General features: G+C 36.0%; 1 pseudogene; it reads right to left on the reverse strand.

The window, feature by feature from the left end:
* Nucleotides 1-1,362: 1,362 nt before the first annotated feature.
* On the reverse strand, nt 1,363-1,608 carry LOC113931050 (annotated as a pseudogene).
* Nucleotides 1,609-21,230: the final 19,622 nt, after the last annotated feature.

Genomic DNA, 21,230 nt, shown 5'->3' on the forward strand with positions numbered 1-21,230 from the left:
CCCTCTATCCCTACAGTTTGAAGAGTTTTAATCAGGAAGGATGCTGTATTTTGTCAAATGCTTTTTCTGCATCATTTGAGAGGATCATATGATCCTTGTCTCTTCTTTTGTTAATGTGATCTATTAACATTGATTGATTTGTGAATGTTGAACCACCTTGCATCCCACGCATAAATTCCACCTGGTCATGGTGACTAATCCTTTTAATGTACTGTTGTATCCTATTGGTGAGGATCTTACTGAGTATTTTGTCATCCATTCATCAGGGATATTGGTCTGTAGTTCTCCTTTTTGATGGGGTCTTTGCCTGGTTTTGGGATCATGGTAATGCTGGCCTCATAGAATGAGTTTGGAAGTTTTCCTTCTGTTTCTATTTTTTGAAACAGCTTCAGTAGAATAGGTATTATTTTTTTCTTTGAATATTTGGTAGAATTCCCCCGGGAAGCCATCTGGCCCTGCACTCGTGTGTTTTTTGTTTTGAGATTTTTTTTATTACTGCTTTAATTTCCTGCTGGTTATGGGTCTGTTCACATTTTCTATTTCTTCCTGTTTCAGTTTTGGGAGTTTATAAGTTTCCAGGAATGCATCGATTTTTTGCATATTTCCTAATTTATTGGCATATAGCTGCTCATAATATGTTCTTAACTTTGTTTGAATTTCCTTGGTGTTGGCCATGATCTCTCCTCTTTCATTCATGATTTTATTAATTTGGGTCCTTTCTCTTTTCTTTTTGATAAGACTGGCTAAGGGTTTATCTAATTATTTCAAAGACCCACCTTCTTGTTTTGTTGATCTGTCCTACTGTTCTGGTTTCTATTTCATTGATTTCTGCTCTAAACTTTATTATTTCTCTTCTCTTGCTTGGTTTAGGCTTTATTTGCTATTCTTTCTCTAGCTCTTTTAGATGTAAAGTTATCTTGTGTATTTGAGATTTTTCTATTTTTTTCTATTTATTTATTTTTTTTAACATAGTTACATGTTTTTATTACATAAACATTACAATATTCCTTGTGGAAGCTGGTCTTCAGTTTTGCCTCTTGCTTTTATGGAATGTCAAATATCTGTAGAAATTGTCTAAGAATGATTTATGAAACACCATTGCACCCCTACCAAAAAAGCCTCAATGCCTACATTTTTCCAATCAGATTCCTGAGGGAAAAAAATAGGTTTTGTTTATTTGACAGTGTAATATATAAATTTTCTTTCAAGGTATAAAAAAAGACAGACTTTTAAAATAAGAGTCTCCTTTTGTTTACAAAGTTCTATAAAAATACATTAAGTATGCTCGTGTTTGTCCTTTGACTTAATATTCCAGTTTACCAGAAACAAAAAATAACAATAAACAAAGATATGCAAACCACATTAATCCTGCAGCAATATAATGTCCACATCATCATGAACACCTTGCAAAAGTAGCTCTCCTGGCTATGTAACAGTCTTTCTTCGTTTTGCAGCTTTGAGAGTTCCTACCAATGCTTCAAAGAGGTTGGTACATTTGTCTTCTCAGAAGAGGACCCCAAATCTTACACTTAACTTCCCATCAGCATTTTTTGAACCCAGACGATGAATTTCCTCCACTAAGAGGTTAATTTCATGATTCACATTCATTGCTGCCTATCTGCCTTTTTTTTTTCTTTTCTGAGGAAAAGCTGGTGCAGCATCGGTCCAGACCCAGTTATCTTCTTCAACACACCGAGGAGGAAGAGACTGAGGAAGGAAGTGACTGAAGCAGAAGAGAAAAGCTGGTCGAGATTCTTCTATTTTTTTTAGGAGAGGCTTGTATTGCAGTGTACTTCCTTCTAAGGACTGCCTTTGCTGTATCCCAAAGGTTTGAACAGTTCCTTTTTCATTTTCATTAGTTTCCATGATATTTTTTTCATTCTTCTTTAATTTCCTGATTGACCATTCGTTCTTTAATAAGATGCTCTATAACCTCCTTGTGTTTGAGTTATTTCCAAATTTCCTCTTGTGATTGATTTCAAGTTTCAAAGCATTGTGGTCTGAAAATATGCATGGAAGAATCCCAATATTTTCGTACCAGTTGAGACCTGATTTGTGACCCTGTATGTGATCTGTTTGTGAGAAAGTTCCATGTGCATTCGAGAAGAATGTGTATTCTGTTGCTTTAGGATGGAATGCTTTGTATCTGTGAAGTCCATCTGGTCCAATGTGTCCTTCAAATCTGTTGTTTCTTTGTTGATCTTCTGCTTAGATGATCTGTCCATTGCTATGAGTGGGGTATTGAAGTCCCCTACTATTAATGTAGTATTATCAGTGTGTTTCTTTACCTTGGTTTTAATTGGTTGATATAATTGGCTGCTCCCAAGTTAGGAGCATAAATATTTATACTTGTTAGATCTTCTTGTTTGGTAGACCCTTTAAGTATGATATAGTGTCCTTCTTCATCTCTTACTACAGTATTTGGTTTAAAATCTTATTTGTCTGATATGAGGATTCCTACCTCAGCTTTCTTGTGAGGTCCATTAGCATGGTAAATGATTCTCCACCCCTCACTTTCAGTCTGGATGTGTCTTTAGGTCTAAAACGAATATCTTTTAGATAGCATATGGATGGATCTTGCTTTTTTATACAATCTGAAACCCTGTGTCTTTTGATTAGAACATTTAGCCCATTTACACTCAGAGTAACAATCAAAAGGTATGAATTTAGTGCCATTGTATTGCCTGTAATGTCCCTGTTTCTGTAGACTGTTTTTTTTTTTTTTCTGGTATATGTTACTCTTTTTTAAAAAGATTTTATTTATTTATTTGACAGAGAGAGACACAGCAAGAGAGGGAATACAAGCAAGGGGAGTGGGAGAAAGAGAAGCAGGCTTCCTGTGGAGCAGGGAGCCAAATGCGGAGCTCAATCTCAGGACCCTGGGAGCATTACCTGAGCCGAAGGCAGACGCTTAATGACTGAGCCATCTAGGCGCCCCTGGTATATGTTACTCTTGGGGTCTCTCTTTCCTTACAGGGTCCCATTTAATATTTCTTGCAAGACTGGCTTGGTTGTCACATATTGTTTCAGTTTCTGTCTGTCTTGGAAGCTCTTTATCTCTCCTTCCATTCTGAATGACAGCTTTGCTGGATAAAATATTCTTGGCTGCACATTTTTCTCATTTTGTACCCTGAATATATCATGCCAGGCCTTTCTGACCTGTCAAGTTTCTGTGGGTAAGTCTGATGTCAGTCTTATGTGCCTACCTCTGTAGGTTAGGAACCTCTTGTCTCAAACTGCCTTCAGGATTTTCTCTTTATCTCTGAATTTTGCAAGTTTCCCTATTTTATGTTGGGTGTTGATCTATTTTTATTGATTTTAGGAAGGGTCCTCTCCACTTCTTGTCTTCTATGTTAATTAATCTCTCTTTTGCCTCATTTACCCTACCTGTGAGAGAAGCCAATTTAGAGTGCATCTCAGTTAGAGCATTTTTAATTTCAGCCTGATTACATCTCATTTCTGCACTAAGAGATTATTTAGTGTCTTTTATGCTTTTTTCAAACCCAGCTAGTAACTTTCTAATTTTATCCTGAATTCCATCTCTGTCATTTTATTTATATCCATATCTATTAGATCTGTGGCAGAGTATTACTTCTGGTTCTTTCTTTTGTTCTGATTTCCTTCTTCTCATCATTTTGCTCAGAGAAAAATGGATGAACAAATGAACAGCATTAAAAATGTCAACAACGACCCAAGCAAAATACCCACTACACAAATCTGAAGAGGTCAGTAACCAGAAAAAAAAAAAAAAAAGGAAAAAAGAAGAGAAAAAAAGGGGGGATGGGAAGAGAGAATATAATCTCAGTGTGGACAAAACAGGGTGTTCTACTTGGTCTTGAGTGTATTTTGGTCTGTGTTTTGGAAGACACTAAATCCCAAAATTGTAAAGAAAGCAAAACTTATATATATACAAAAATAAAATTGAATAGAGTGAAAGGAAGCCAAAAATGAACATATGTGTAAAATGTAAATGTATAAAGTGAAAGATAAAAAAAGTCTTAAAAACAAAGCATTGATAAAATAAGAAACATTGAAATGGTTAAAAAGAAAAAAGTAATGGAAATTTTTAAACCAAAAGATAAATGAATCATGAGGAAAAACCTCAAATTCTATATATTATTTTCCCTTAGCGCTGGGGTTTTGCAGTCTTCTATGTTCTGTTAACTTGCTATGCACCTGCTCTTCCAGTTGGTCTTCTGGGGGAAGGGCCTACTGCACTGCTTCTCAGGTGTCTTTTCCTGGGCAGAGTTGCACCACCCCTTCACAGAGACTGGGATCAGTGTAAACTGGTCCTCTGGCTTTTCCCTGAAGTTTTCTGTTCTTCTTTAGAGGATCAAAATAAAAATGGCCACACCTAATCTCCAGCCCAGAGTGGAAAGATTGGGGTCCCCTCTCTTCAGTAAACCCTCAGGGATAAATGGTCTTCCTTTTTGTGTGTGCCAAACTCTGCAGACTCTTGCAGTGTGCGCTCACACCCATCCTCCTGGGGGAAGGTGGACAATCCCGGGTTACTGCACTTTGTAGGGCCCTGGCACAGAGAACGGTCACAGGATCCTGTGTGCACCCTCTCCACCCCTCCTGGGGAAAGGTGGAGGGCTGCTGGATTCCTGTTTTTTGCAGGACTCTGGCACTGAGAGTTGTCCCCTGGTTGTGTGCACACATGCTCCACCCCTCCCAGGGGAAGGTGGAGGGGCCCCGTGTTCTTGTCCTTTGCATGGTCCCCACACAGAGAGAGGTCAGCCGATCAAGCCACAGCTTGTGGTTTATGATGAACCGAGCCGAGAGCCCCCTCCCAGGATCGCTGACCCATAATCAGTTTCCCTGCTCTAATGCTTAGGAACTCTACTGGCTCAGGTACCTCCATTATTTCTGTGACTCCAGAGATCCTGAGAGCACACTGTCCCACCTAGATTTCTGCCCCTTTTCACCATCTGAGCACCTTTCAGGCAGGAATGTTTCTCACTGGAGCAGATTTCTAAGGGTTCTGATTTTGCCCTCCAGGGCTATATCACTTTCTGGCAGCTGGCTTACTGAGGCTCCCTCCCCCCTCCATTTGTTTTCCAATATATCCCCTCAGGTTCACTTCTTCGCAACTCCTACCTTACAGAAAGTGGTTGCTTTTCTACTTGTAGAGTTCCAGACATTATTTTCTTACATCTCAGGTTGAATTCATGGGTGTTCAGAATGATTTGGTAGTTATCTAGCTAAATTCAAGGAACCAGATTAATCAAAGTCCCCTACTCTTCTACCATCTTGTCTCCTCTTTTAGGGTCACTTTAATAATGATGAGCAAATCTACCATTTAACAAAATAATTGAAGAGGGAATTCAGGATTTAGTCTGTAGTATAGGGGAAAGCATAGAATTTAGTGTCAGGGGGTCAGTTTGAATCCTGAATCTGCTCTTGGGTTTTCAGTTACGTTGTTAACTCTGTGCCTAAGTTTCATTGTCCGTGGAATGACTGTTTTTGGAAAGAACAAATGAGAGCATGGACATGAAAACACTTTGCAAAATGATAACCAAGCAGGGGTTATTATTAAAATGGATAAAGACCTAACTACATGAGATCAGTGCTAAGATTTTATGGGTCTCTGAATTTCTTTCTATTCATAACTGCACCCTTCTTAGTGAGGGCATAGACCTTGGTAGGGAAAGGATCAGAAGAAGGATCATGATCTGGGATCCAAGTGGAAGAGAGCTGGGAGGTTAACATGGAAACAAAGGCAACTGTTCCATGTACAAATTAACTGGTTTATTAACACTCATTAACTAATTCAATCCTCTCAATTGTTCTATAAGGTAAATAAAATGATGGCCATTTTTATTTCTTTCAAAACATTTTTCTTGTTGTGCCTGGGTGGCTCTGTGGGTTAAGCATCTGCCTTTGGCTCAGGTCATGATCCCAGGATCCTGGGATGGAGCCCCTCATCATAGGGCTCCCTGCTCAACAGAGAGTCCACTTCTCCCTCTCCCTCTGCTGCTCCCCCTGCTTGTGCTCTCTTGCCTGATCTCTTGTTCACTCTCTGTTTCTCAAATATACATATACATATATATATATATGTATATATATCTCAGGAACATGTACAATGGCTAATTCCAAACTAGAGAAAATTATTTTCCTGCTGCTGCATTTCCTTGAGGACATTGGGATCGTTCAGATATAGTTATTAATAATATTTGCTTTGATAAGCACATATCAGAAAGAGGAGAAAATAGGAGGGAAATCACCCCAATTCCATCACCTCAGTATAGCTATTGTTAGCAAAGAGATGTGTTTTCTCCCAGCTTTCTTGTATCTAAATATTTTCACAGAGTTTCAATTATAGATACACCATTTTCAGTCCCACTTTTAATAAATTTAACATTGTATTTTCCCATTTTGATACATAATTTTCATATTCTTAATATTGATGGCTAAAGAGCATTTCAACAAGAGATTGTAGTGGCCTTTTTTTTTTACTTTTCTCTATTTTATATTAGCCCCACTTTTTGTACAATGAGGCCCAGAAAAGTCAAGCAATGTGTCAAGGGTCCATAGTTAGTGATAAAGTCACAACGCAAAGGCAGAGGCTTGGTTTAAATACTGTTTTCCTTCCACCAGGCCTCTCTGCATCTGTTCTACACAAAATGAAGGGATGAAAAGGTGTGGAAAAAATCTGCATATTATAGTGAGAAGGACAGAGTAAAGGAGTAGAGGGGAGAGTTTGGGGAGAGAACAATACTTAAGGGATCCATCTGGCCAAGGGCTCTGGATTTTTATCCATAAGAGATGCCTGCACCTTCCTTAACATGCCAAAATATTTCCTTTTTGTCTATTCCATTTATCTTCTGGTGTGATGGACATGATTTGAAAAATACTATGATATCCAATCTATGTACCAAGGGCACCTCTGTTTTTTCCTCTTTTATGGAAAGAGTATGCTTATCTTATTGTCTTCTGACACTCAGTCCTATTAACCCTCTTTGGCTATTCCATGCTTGTCCATTGAATTTGATGAAGTAGCTGCCCTGAAATCTCCAAATGAATAGAATTTCAGGGTCACAGAGTCCTAGTATTTAGAAATTCCAGTTCATTTTGGGGGTGGGGATGATCAGGGGAGTGCTAGGAATGGTCAGGCTTTGGATCCAACTTAATGGTTAGAACCCATTCAGAAGGAGTGGTGAGTTTGTTCAAGGAGAATTTGCTCTGGCTGTGTTCGGCCAAGCTACTTCTTTGTTCCCAGAGACAGTGAAAATTACACAAAGAAACAATCCTAGGTCCACTACCTCTTGCTTTAATTAAGGAAAATATAATACAGCTTTTTAAATAACTACGTACTCTTTGCCTAGCCAACAGGAATGAATTCCCAGCCTGGGGTAGAAAAGGAACAAACTTTATATTATTCCTACTGAAAATCCTAAAACATCAGTGCTTACAGAGCTTTCTGAAACCAACCAGTTAGTTTTTACCCTTCATGTTACACATGGGGAGACTGAGAAAGAGGCAATGAAATCACTTGTCTAAAACCACAGAATACGTAAGTCATAGAGTTAAGAATACAATTTAAATGTCCCAAATACTGGTCCAGTACTTTTAACATTGTACCATAGGCCCATTATTGATGAATCTAAGCGGGGTAGGTGAGTAGGAAAAAGGGGCAAATCCCACTTTGTCTACACAATGCTTGCAACTCTCCATATATGATCACCTCTCATTGCCACAGCAAATCATCTTTAAATGGGATGATTATATCTACCTCAGAGTTATTGTCTGGATTAAATGACTCAATATTTAAAAAACATTAAAAAGAGTTTGGTGAACAATGTCAGCAAAATGGTAAACTAGGAAGTGCCAAATTCTTGTCTCACCACAGAACATTGAAAAAAAAAAAAACTAGTGCCATCTAAATCAACTTTATAGGACTTCTGAAAAACAGTAAGAGTGACACTAACCAAGCAAGCACCCAGTCAAGAAAAATCCATCTTTAAAATGATAGAAGTGCTTTGTGGTGTTTTTACTTGTCCTTGCTTCACACCATCTCCAATGCAGTGATCTTGGTCTAGAGCAAGTGGCAGCTGGGTTCCCAGTTCCAGAAACTGAAACCAGAAGACACAGGGTAAACTTTCATCTGTTTTAATCATTTTGGTGACTATGAAAGGAATAATGCAAGGTGTTTGTGTCTGTATTGCATAACTCAGAAAACAGGTAGGAAAAGCTGCAGGAACTGCTCATAAAACACAAGTCCAACTAATAACCTAAGGATGGTCAGGACAAGAGATTACAGTTGGAGACATACAAGGGATCATCTGATTCCTATAGGAAATGCTGGGATGAAATTCTTCATGTAATTAATACATTCAAAATCAGCCATATATATGGGGGGATCTAGAAAACCATGAACATGACCAAACAAGATGCCCAGAAAAATCCTGAAAAGAACTTAAGCTTTTACCTCAGGTTGATTCTTGGGCTCAGAGAAAGCCCAACTAAGTGGTGAAGGAGAGCTCTAGCAGAGATCCAATCTGTAAAGGCTGTACAGAATGGTTGTTTCCATTTTCTTTCTTTTTTGTTTGTTTCCTGGATTTCAAGGAAATCTTTGTCAAAACAGAAGCATAGATGAGTTAAAAGTACATAAACTTTAGTGATCACACATGACAAGGAATAATCTTTGCAAACATACTTTGGAAAATATCAAAAGAAGTGGATTACTATACTTTTAACAATGGAAAAAAAACAGCAAATACTGAGGTGGCATGGGAAGCTGATTTCCATTGTTACCACATTATAATAGTCAAATGTCCAATTTAAAAACAAAAAAAATTACAAGTCATAAAAACAAAGAGAAAAACATGACTCATACAAATGAACAAATAAATTGATAGAAAATATCCATAAGAAAGTCCAGATAGTAGATTTACTGGACACTTTAAAAAATTGCCTTAAATATGCTCAAATTGCTAAGAGAAAAGTAAAAAAAAGTCTGGAAAATAATACATGAGCAAAATAAACTACCAACAGATATAGAAATTATAAAAAAAGACACAAACAGAAATTCTGGAGATAAAAACTAAAATAACTAAAATTAAAAATTAGAGAGCTCAACAGTGAATTTGAGGAAACAAAATAATTGGTACACCTATATATAGAAAAATTGAAATTACTGAGTCCGAAAAAGAGAGAGAAAAAAAGAAGGAAAGTAAACAGATATACCAGTGTCTGGGTGCCATATCCAGCCTACCACCTCAGTGAACCTCAGTTCCCTAGGCCACTATAGGCCTAGTCATCCCACCAAGGTAGCCCCCTTGTAGCACACATCAGGACATCCTTGGTCAGCACTCATTATAGCTCCAGCCATCACGCCAAGGGAAAACAGTCACAAAGCACCCCAGAACACTCCAACCCTAAACCACTTTGGCTCAGACGGCTTGCAAAGGCAGCACCAGCACAGAGCACTCTGGGACCCCCTGGCTCCTACCTACTTTGGCTCCAGCCATGCTGCCAAGGTGACCTTTGCATGAGGTACCTCAGGAACTGCTGGAAGGGCAGAGGGAGAGGGAGAAGCAGACTCCCCACTGAGCAGGAAACCCATCATAGGGCTCAATCCCAGGACCCCAGGGTCAACAACCTGGGCCGAAGGCAGACGCTTAACCAATGGAGCCACCCAGCCCCCCTGAGTTGCTTCTACTTTTTAACTATTATAAATAATTCTATGAACAATTGTTTGCATGTTTTAATTCAAATATATTTAACATAAAGTGTTATATTAATTTCTGGTGTGCAGTATGATTCAACAATTCTATACATTTCTCAGTGCTTATCAAGTTAAGTGTACTCTTAATTCCCTTTATCATTTCACTCATCCCCCCACCCATTTCCCCTCTGGCAAACACCAGTTTGTTCTCTGTATTTAAGAGTCTGTTTTTGTTTGTTTGTTTGTTTGTCTTTTTTTCTTTGTATGTCTGTTTTGTCTCTTAAATTCCACATATGAGTGAACTTATATGGTATTTTCTGTCTCTGACTTATTTCATTTACCACTATACCCTCTAGATCCATACATGTTGTTGCAAAAGGCAAGATTTCATTCTTTGTGGCTTAGTAACATTTCAATGTGTGTGTGTGTGTGTGTGTGTGTGTGTACCACATCATTATCCATTCATCTATCAATGGACACTTAGGTTGTTTCCATATCTTGGCTATTGTAAATAACACTGCTGTAAATGTAGGGTGCATATATTTTTTTGCACTAGTATTTTCATTTTTTTGGACGGGAGTAAATGCCCAGTAGTTGAATTACTGGATTATATGATAATTCTACTTTTAATTTTTTGAGGAATCCCCTACTGTTTTCCACAGTGGCTGTACCAATTTGCATTCCCACTAACAGTGAATGAGGGCTCCTTTTTATTCACATCTTTGTCAACACTTGTTATTTTTTGTATTTTTTATTTTAGTCATTCTGGTAGCTGAAAGTGATATCTCATTGTGGTTTTAGTTTGCATCTCCCTAATGAACAGTGATGTTGAACATTTTTTTCATGTGTCTGTTGGCCATTTGTATGTCTTCTTTGGAAAATATTCCTGCTCCCCAAAGCAATCTACAGATTCAAAGCAATCCCTATCAAAATACCAATAACATATTTTACAGAACTAGAGCTAATGATCCTAAAATTTGTATGAAATCCAAAAGACCTTGAATAGCCAAAGCAATCTTGAAAAATAAGAACAAAGTTGAAGATATCACAATCCCAGTTTACAAGACATATTACAATGTTGTAGTAATCAAAACAATATGGTGTTGGCATAAAAATAGACACATAAATCACTTGAACAGAATACAAAGTCTAGAAATAAACCCACATTTATATGGCCAATTAATCTATGACAAAGGAGGCAAGAATATAAAATGGAGAAAACACATTCTCTTCAGTAAATGGTGCTGGGAAAACTGGACAGCTATATGCAAAATAATGAAACTGGGTTACTTTCTTATACCATACACGATAATAAATTCAACATAGATTAAGGACCCTAAATGTGAGACCTGAAACTATAAAAATCCTAGAGGAGAGGACAGGAAATAATTTCTCTGATATCTGCTGTAACAATATCTTTCTTGTTATGTTTTCTGAGGTGAGGGAAACAAAAGCAAAAATAAACCACTGGGACTACATATAAATAAAGAGCTTCTGCACAGCAAAGGAAACAATCAACAAAGCTAAAAGGCAACATACAGAATGGGAGAAGATATTTGCAAGTGATGTATCTGATAAAGGGTTTTCATCCAAAATGTAAGGGAGTTATACAACACCCCAAAACCAAATAATCCAGTTAAAAATGAGTGTAAATTTTTGTGTGATCATGTGTTTTTAATTATCTTGGGTATATACTAGGAGTGGAATTGCTGGATAATGTGGTAATTCTTACGTTTATCCATTTGTTGAACTAACAAGCTATTTTCCAAAGTGGCTGCAAAATTTTACATTCCCACCAGAAGGGTACAAGGTTTTTATTTCTTCATAATCTCACCAACACTTGTTATTCTGTCTTTTTTTGATTATAGCCATTCTAGTAAATGTGAAGTGGTATCTCCTAGTGGGTTTGATTTGCATTTTCATGATGGTTAATGATATTTAGCTATTTTATTTTATTTTATTTTATTAATTCAATTAATTAGCATATAGTGTATCATTAGTTTCAGATGTAGAGTTCACTTATTCACCAATTGCATATAATACCTAGTGCTTATTACATCACATGCCCTCCTTAATGCCCATCACCCAGTTACCCCATCCCCCCCACCTTCCCTCCAGCAACCTTGTTTGTTTCCTATAGTTGAGTCTCTTAGGTTTGTCTCCCTCTCTGATTTCATCTTATTTTATTTTTCCATCCCTTCCCCATGATCCTCTGCTTTGTTTCTTAAATTCCACATATGAGTGAAACCATATGATAATTGTCTTTCTCTGATTGACTAATTTTGCTTAGCATAATACCCTCCAGTTCCATCCATGTTGTTGCAAATGATAAGAAAATATTTAGCTATTTTAATGTGCTCATTAACTATATGTCTACTTCAGAGAAATATCTATTAAGACATTTTGCCTTTTTAAAAATTATATTTGATCTTTTCATTATTGAAACTAATAGCACCTTACATAGTCTAGGTATAAGTTCCATATCAGGTAGATGGTTTGTTACATTTTTTTTTCATTTTGTGAGATGGCTTTTAATTTTCTTGATGGTGTCCTTTGAAGAAATTTTCCCCAAAATTTTGATGATCCCATTTTAACTCTTTTTCTTTAGCTGCTTGAGCTCTTGGTGTCATGTTTAAGAAATCATTGTATAATCCTAGGTCATGAGTATTTACACTATGTTGTCTTCTAAGAATATTAGTTTTTGCTTTCCTCCACCAATTTTTCATAACATGAGAAATCTGTCCTGCTTCTTAAAAATTAAAAAGAATAGGGGCGCCTGGGTGGCTCCGTCATTAGGTGCCTGCCTCCTGCTCAGGTCATGGTCCCGGGGCCCTGGGATCGAGCCCTGCGTTGGCCTCCCTGCTCGGCGGGAAGCCTGCTTCTCCCTCTCCCTCTCCCACTCCCCCTGCTTGTGTTCCCACTCTCGCTGTGTCTCTGTCAAATGAATAAATAAAATCTTTAAAAAAAAGAATATTAGTTTTTGCTATTACATATAGGTATTTTATGCATTTTTATTTAGTTTTACATACAGTATGAGGTAAGGGCTCAACTTCATCTTTTTGCATGTTATCCAATTGTCATAGCCCTATTTGTTGAAAAGATATTTTCCCCTGTAATTGTATTAAAGAAAATTAATTGGCTGCAAATTTGAGGATTTATTTCTAGACTCTCAGTTCTATTCCACTAATCTATGTCTATCTTTAAGCCAGTGCCACACAGTTTTGACTACTGATGCTTTGTAGTAAGTGTTGAAATTAAGAAATATGAGTTCACTTAGCATAATCTCCTCCAGTCCCATCCATGTTGATGTAAAAGTTGGGTATTCATCCTTTCTGATGGCTAAGTAATATTCCATTGTATATATGGACCACATAACATAACATAATACAATAAAATGAAGAAAAATATGCATTCACCAACATTGTTCTTTTGCCAGATTGATTTAGTGATTCTGTGTCCCTTGCATTTCCCTAAGAATCTCAGGATGAACTTTTAAATTTCTTCAAATAAGGCAACTGGGATTTTGATAGGTATTGCCTTGAATCTGTAGATGAATTTAGGAAGCATTGCCATCTTAGTAACATTGTTTTCCATCCCATTAACATGGGATATTTTCCTCATGTCTCTCCATTTATTTATTTATTTGTTTCAAAACTGTTTTGTAGTTTTCAGAGTTTTACATTGCATTTGTTAAATGTATTCTTCAATATTTTATTCCTTTTGATGCAATTGGTTTTTTTAAAGTTTTTATTCAAATTCCATTTAGTTAACATAGAGTGTAATATTAGTTTCAGCTGTACAATATAGTGATTCAACATTTCCATATAATACCTGGTGCTCATCGCAGCTACTATGCTCCTCAGGGTTATTTATATTTCATTTCATTGTCCAACTGCCCAGGCTAGAACTTCCAGTACAATGTTGAATAGAAATGACAAAAGAGGGTATCTTTGTCTTAGGGAAAAAGCTTCAGTCTTTTACCATTAACTATATCAGCTGTGTTTTATTCATAGCTGCTTTTTATCATGTTGAGGAAGTTCCTTTCTGTTTCTGTTTATTAAGTTTTACAACTGGTTGTTGTATCTTAAGCCAACATTGCATTCTTGGGATAAATTCCACTTGGCAATTATATAAATCTTTTACATTGCTAGATTCAGTTTGCTTGTTTTGTTTGTTTTTAGAATTTGAGGTCTATATTCATAAGAGATATTGATCTGTTTGCTTTTCTTGTGATGTCTTTGTTAGATTTGGTATGATGTTAATATTGGTCTCATTTAGAATAAGTAAGGTAGTGTTCCTTCCTCTTCTATATTTTGAAAGAGCTCATGAAGAGTTAATATTAATTCTTCTTCAATTGTTTGGTAGAATTTGCCAGTGAATCCATTTTGTCCTGGGTTTTTCTTTGAGGGAAGTTTTCTGATTACTAATAAAATGTCTTCACTTGTTATGGGTCAATTTAGATTGTCAATTTCTTCTTGAGTCCCTTTTCATATTTTGTAAAATTCTGGGAATTTGCCAATTTTATCTGAGTCAACTAATTATTTGGCATATTGTTGTTCATAGTATTCCCTTATAATTCTTTTTATTTTTATAATGTTAGTAGTTATGACAATCCTTTAATTTATGATTTTAGTAATTTGAGTCTTTTGTTTTTTTCATCAGTGTAGCTAATGATTGCCATGATCCTTTTGAAGAATGAAGTTTTGGGTTAATTTATTTTCACTTTTCTTTACCTATTCTCTAATTCTATAACTTTTGCTCTGTTTTTATTTGATCCTTTATTCTGCTTGTTTTGGGTATGTTTTTCTCTTCTTGTTCCAATGTCTTAAAATGGAAGTTCAGGTTAGTGACAAGATGTTTATTCTTTCTTAGGGCAGGGTTTTACTTGAATAAATTCACCTCTAAGCACTGCTTTTACTGCATCCGATTTGTCTTCTGGTTTCTGAGTTGTTTTTTTTTCAACTTCTGCTTTCTCTTGCATTAAGTGAATATATTCTAGGGTAACATGTTAGTTCGTTTAATTTTCTTTTTCACTATATATATTTCTGAGTTATTTTCTTAGTGGTTGCTCTAGTCCTCACCATATAAATCTTAACATTTAAGAATATACTTCAGTTTTATATTAGCTTAATTCCAATGTTATATATATATTATTAACATATTATTCATAGAAAACTCTATTTCCTTCCCCTTTCTTCATGCTATTATTCCTATAACATCTCTATGTATGAAATATTCATCAATATATTATCATAATAATTACTGTATGATCTTATGTCTGTTAAAGAAGCTAAGAAAAGAAAGGAAGTCAAGTATATATTGATAGATTTTGATATGTTTACCTTCTTATTTATCATTTCTGATTTTCTTCACTTGTTTCTGTGGGTTTCAATTACTGTCAGCTCTTATTTCCTTGCTTTAATCAATTCTGCTCTCATCCACCTTTTGTGATGCTATTATCAAATATATTACATTTCTATATGCTATGGGTCCCAAAATGCAACTATATGCATACTGTTGTATACAAATGCTTCTTAAATCAGTTAAGAGAATAAGAAAATATGCATTTATACTAACTTTTATAATTACATCATTACCTTTATTGGTGCTCTTTATTTTTATGTAGATTCAAATTTCTATAAGGGTTTTATTGCTTTCAAACTAAAGAATTTCCTTTAGTATTTCTCGTATGGTGGGTCAGATAGCAAAAAGTTCATTCAATTTCTACTTATCTGGGAATGACTTTATTTTGCCTTTATTATTGCAAGATAGTTTTGCTGGCTATAAAATTCTTGATTAACAGTCTTTTTTAAAAGATTTTATTTATTTGACAGAGAGAGACGCAGCGAGAGAGGGAACACAAGCAGGGGGAGTGGGAGAGGGAGAAGCAGGCTTCCCACGGAGCAGGGAGCCCAATGCGGGGCTCGATCGCAGGACCCTGGGATCATGACCTGAGCCGAAGGCAGACGCTTAACGACTGAGCCACCCAGGTGCCCCTTGATTAACAGTCTTTTTATTTCAGCATTTAGAATATGTCATCTGAGTGCATTCTGAACTCCATAGTTCCTAAGAAGAAGTCAATTGTTAGTCTATGATTGATAGACAGATTTCTGCTTTCAGAATCTTTTCTTTGTCTTTGACTTTAAGTATTTTTACTGTGTGGGTGTGGATATATTTGTATTTATTATTCTGGGAGTTTATTGAGCTTTTGAATGTATAGATTATGTGTTTCAGCAAATTTGAGAACTTTTCAGCCATTATTTCTTAAAATACATTTTTTTAAAAGATTTTATTTGACAGAGAGAGACACGGTGAGAGAGGGAGCACAAGCAGGGGGAGTGGGAGGGGAAGAAATAGGCTTCCCGCAGAGCAGGGAGCCCGAAGCAAGGCTCGATCCCAGGACCCAGGGATCATGACCTAAGCTGAAGGCAGATGCTTAATGGCTGAGCCACCTAGGTGCCCCTCTTAAAATACATTTTTGCTCCTTTCTCTTTCTTTCTTCCTTCTGGCACTCCTATTAATGTATTGTGGTGTACACAAGTGTGTCCCCCGTTTCTCTGATGCTGTTTTTCTTTCTTCATTCTGTTTTTTCCTCTGTTCTTTGGATTGCAAAATATCTGTTTTATTTTCATATTTGCTCATTCTTTTGACATATCAAATCTGCTGTTGATCCTCTTTAATGAATTTTTAGTTTCAATTACTTTACTTTTCAACTCCAGAATTTCCATTTTTTTCAATAATTTCTATCTTTTCACATATATTTTCTGTTTTATAAGACATTGTCTTCATTTATTTCTTTAAGCATGATTTACTTTGGTTCTTTTTTTAAATTGAAGTATAATTGACATATAATATTATATTAGTTTCATGTGTACAACATAGCAACTGTATGGTTGTATACATTGCAAACTGATCATCACAGTAAATCTAGTTACCATCTATAACCAAACAAAACTAATGCTGTATTATTGACTATACTTCCCATGCTTTACATTACATCCCCATTACTTATTTTACAACTGAAAATTTGTACCTCTTGTTCCCCTTCACTCATTTTGTCCAGCCCTCCAACACTTTCACCTTTGGCAACCACCACTCTCTTCTCTGTATCTTAGTCTGGGTTTTGTTTTTTTCTGTTTTCTTTTTTAGATTCTACTTATAGGTTAAATCATGTGGTATTTATCTTTCTTTGTCATATTTCACTTAGCACATTATCCTCAACATCCATATATGTTGTCATAAATGGCAAGAGTTTCTTCTTTAGTATATGTGCTGCCAAAGCGAGCACAAGAGTTTCTTCTTTATTTATGACTGAGTAGTATTCAGTTTTATATATATCTATGTCTGTGTTTTCAATATCTATCTATCATCTATCTATCTATCATCTATCTATCTATCATCTATCATCTGTCTATCAATCATCTATCTATCAATCATCTATCTATCATCTATCTATTATCTATCATCATCTATCATCTATTATCCACCTACCTATCTATCATCTATCTATCTATCTCACATCTTCTTTATTTCATTCATCTACTGATGGACACTTAGGTTATTTCCAGATGTGGGTTATTGTTAATAATGCTGCAATGAACATAAGGATTCATGTATCTTTTCAAATTTGTGTTTTTATTTTCTTGTTTTTGTGTTCCTTCTTTGGATAAATACTGAGAAATAGAAATGCTGGATTATATGGTAATCCTATTTGTAATATTTTGAGGAAGCTCTATACTATTTTTAATAGGGCTGCACCAATTTACATTCCCAGTATCAGTGAATAAGGCTTTCCTTTTCTCCACATTGTTACCAACACTTGTCAGTTGTTGTCTTTTGATCCTAGCCATTCTGACCGGTTTGAGAAGATATATCATTGTGGTTTTCATTTGCATTTCCCTGATGATTAGTGATATTGAGCATTTTATGCCTATTGGACATCTGTATGTCTTTTGTGGAAAGATGTCTATATATCATTTGCCCATTTTTAAATTGGATTATGTTTTGTTGTTATTAATTTATGAATTTTTTATATATAACAGATATTAACCAATTATTGGATATTATATTATTTACAAATATCTTCTCCCATTAAGTAGATTGTCATTTCATTTTGTTAACGTTTTCCTTCACTGTGCAGGAACTTCCTTAGTTTGCTATTGTCCTATTAGTTTATTCTTTCTTTTGTTTCCCTTGCCTTTGGAGTGAGGTAAAAAAAAAACAAAACAAAATATTGTTGAGACCAATGTCAAGACGCTTGTGATTATGTTTTCTTTTAGGAATTTTATGCTTTCAGATTTTACTTTCAAGTCTAATTCATTTTGAGTTAATATTTGTATATGGTGTAAGATAGTGATGCAGTTTTATTCTATTGCATGTATCTTTCCAATTATCTCAACACTACCTATTAAAGAGACTTTTCTTTTTCCCATTGTATATATTTCCCCTTGCTGTCATAAATTAGTTGACCATATATGTGTGGATATATATCTGGGTTCTCAACTTTATTCCATTGACTTGTATGTCTGCATTTAAGCCAATACCATACGATTTTGATTATTATGGCATTGTGAATAGTGTGAAAACATGGATCATAACAACTCTGGCGTTGTTTTTCTTTCTTTTTTAAATTAAATTAAATTTTTATTTATTTTATTTTTTATTATGTTCAGTTAGCCACTGTATAGTACATCATTAGTTTTTGAAATAGTGTTCAATGATTCATTAGTTGCATATAACACCCAGTGCTCATCATGACCTGTACCCTTCTTAATATGCATCACCCTGTTACCCCATCCCCCTACCCCCTACTCTCTGAAACCCTCATGTTGTTCCCCAGGGTCCATAGTCTCTCATGGTTCATCTCCCTCTCTGATTTCCCCCTTCAGTTTTTCCTCCTTTCCCCTATTGTCCTCCGTGCTATTGCTTATGTTACACATATGAGTGAAACCATATGATGATAGTCTTTCTCTGCTTGACTTATTTCACTTAGCATAATACCCTCCAGTTCCATCCATGTTGATGCAAATGGTGGATATTTATCCTTTCTGATGGCTGAGTAATATTCCATTGCATATATGAACCACATCTTTATCCATTCGTCTGTTGAAGGGCATCATGTCTCCATCCACAGTTTGGCTATTGTGGACATTGTTGCTATGAACTTTGGGGGGCAGGTGCCCCCTCATTTCACTACATCTGTATCTTTGGGATAGATACCTAGGAGTGCAATTGCTGGGTCATAGGGTTGCTCTATTTTTAACTTCTTGAGGAGCCTCCATACTGTTTTCCAGAGTGGTTGTACCAGCTTGCATTCCCACCAACAGTGTAAGAGGGTTCCCCTTTCTTGACATCCTTGCCAACACTTATTGTTTCCTACCTTGTTAATTTTTGCCATTCTAACTGGTGTAAGGTGGTACCTAATTGTGGTTTTGATTTGTATTTCCCTCATGGCTAGTGATGTTGAGCATTTTTTCATGTGTCTGTTAGCCATTTTTCTGTCTTCTTTGGAGAAGTGTCTGTTAATGTCTTCTGCCCACTTGTTGACTGGTTTATTTGTTTTTTGAGGGTTGAGTTTGAGAAGTTCTTTATAGATCTTGGATACCAGCTCTTTATCTGTAATATCATTTGCGAATATCTTCTGCCATTCCGTGGGTTGCCTCTCAGTTTTGTTGACTGTTTCCTTTGTTGTGCAGAAGCTTTTTGTCTTGATGAAGTCCCAATAGTTCATTTTTGGTTTGTTTCCCTTCCCTTTGGAGACATGTCTTGAAAGAAGTTGATGTGACCAGTGTCGAAGAGGTTAATGCCTATAGGATTTTGATGGATTCCTGTCTCACATTGAGATCTTTATTCCATTTTGAATTTTCTTTGTGTATGGTGTAAGAGAATGATCCAGTTTCATTCTTCAGCTTGTCTGAAGATTGGCTGTCCAATTTTCCCAGCACCATTTATTGAAGAGACTGTCTTTTTTCCACTGCATATTTTTTCCTGATTTGTTGAAGATTAGTTGACCATAGAGTTGAGGGCCCATTTCTGGAGTCTCTGTTCTGTTCCATTGGTCTATGTGTCTGTTTTTGTGCCAATACCATGCTGTCTTGGTGATCACAGCTTTGTAATATAGCTTGAAGTTAGGCAACGTGCTGTCCCCACATCTTTGTTTTCTTTTTCAACATTCCCTTGACAATTCGGGGTCTTTTGTGGTTCTATACAAATTTTAGGATTTTTTTGTTCCAGCTTCGTGAAAAATGCCAATGGTATTTAATATGGATGGCATTAAAAGTGTGGATTGCTCTGGGTAGGATGGATATTTTTACAATGTTAATCTTCTGATCCATAAGCATGGAATGTTTTTCCACCTTTTTGTGTCTTCTTCAATTTCTTTCATGACTGTTTTGTAGTTCCTATAGTATAGATCCGTTACCTTTTTGGTTAGGTTTATTCCAAGGTATCTTATGGTTTTTGATGCTATTGTACATGGAATCATTTCTCTAATTTCTCTTTCTACAGTTATATTGTTAGTGTATAGAAATGCAACTAATTTCTGTGCTTTGTTTTTGTATCCTGCCACATTACTGAATTGCTGTATGAGTTCTAGTAATTTGGGGGTGGAGTCTTTGGAGTTTTCCACATAAAGTATCATGTCATCTGTGAAAAGAGAATTTGACTTCTTCCTTGCCAATTTGGATGCCTTTTTTTTTGTTGTTGTTGTCTGATTGCTGATCTTAGGACATCTAGCACTATGTTGAACAACAGTGGTGAGAGTGGGCATTCCTATTGTGTTCCTGACCTCAAGGGAGAGCTTTTCCCCACTGATAATGATATTTGCTGTGGACTTTTCATAAATGGCTTTGATGATATTGAGGAATGTTCCCTCTATCCCTACATTCTGAAGAATTTTAATCAGGAACAGATGTTGTATTTTGTCAAATGTTTTTTTCTGCATCAGTTGAGAGGATCATAGGGTTCTTGTCTTTTCTTTTATTAATGTGCTCTATAATGTTGATTGATTTGCAAATGTTGAACCACCCTTGCATCCCACGAGTAAATCCCATGTGGTCATGGTGAATAATCATTTTAATGTACCATTGGATCCTATTGGCTAGGATCTTGTCGAGTATTTTGTCATCCATATTCATCAGGGATATTGGCCTGTAATTCTCCTTTTTGATGGGGTCTTTGCCTGGTTTTGGGATCACAGTAATGTTGGCCTCATATAAGGAGTTTGGAACTTTTCCTTCTGTTTCTGTTTTTTTGAAACAGTTTGAGAATAGCTAGTATTTCTTCTTTAAATGTTCAGTAGAATTCCCCTGGAAGCCATCTGGCCCTGGACTCTTATTTTTTGGGAGGTTTTTGATTACTGCTTCAATTTCATTACTGGTTATTGGTCTATTCATTTGTCTATTTCTTCCTGTTTCAGTCTTGGTAGTTTATAAGTTTCCAGGAAGGCATCCATTTCTTCCAGGTTGCTTAATTTTTTGGCATATAGTTGCTGGTAATAATTTCTGATAATTGTTTCTATTTCCTTTGTTTTAGTCTTGATCTCTCCCTTTTCATTCATGAT

Source organism: Zalophus californianus, chromosome X (genome assembly GCF_009762305.2).
Source record: "Zalophus californianus isolate mZalCal1 chromosome X, mZalCal1.pri.v2, whole genome shotgun sequence".
Taxonomy (NCBI): domain Eukaryota; kingdom Metazoa; phylum Chordata; class Mammalia; order Carnivora; family Otariidae; genus Zalophus; species Zalophus californianus.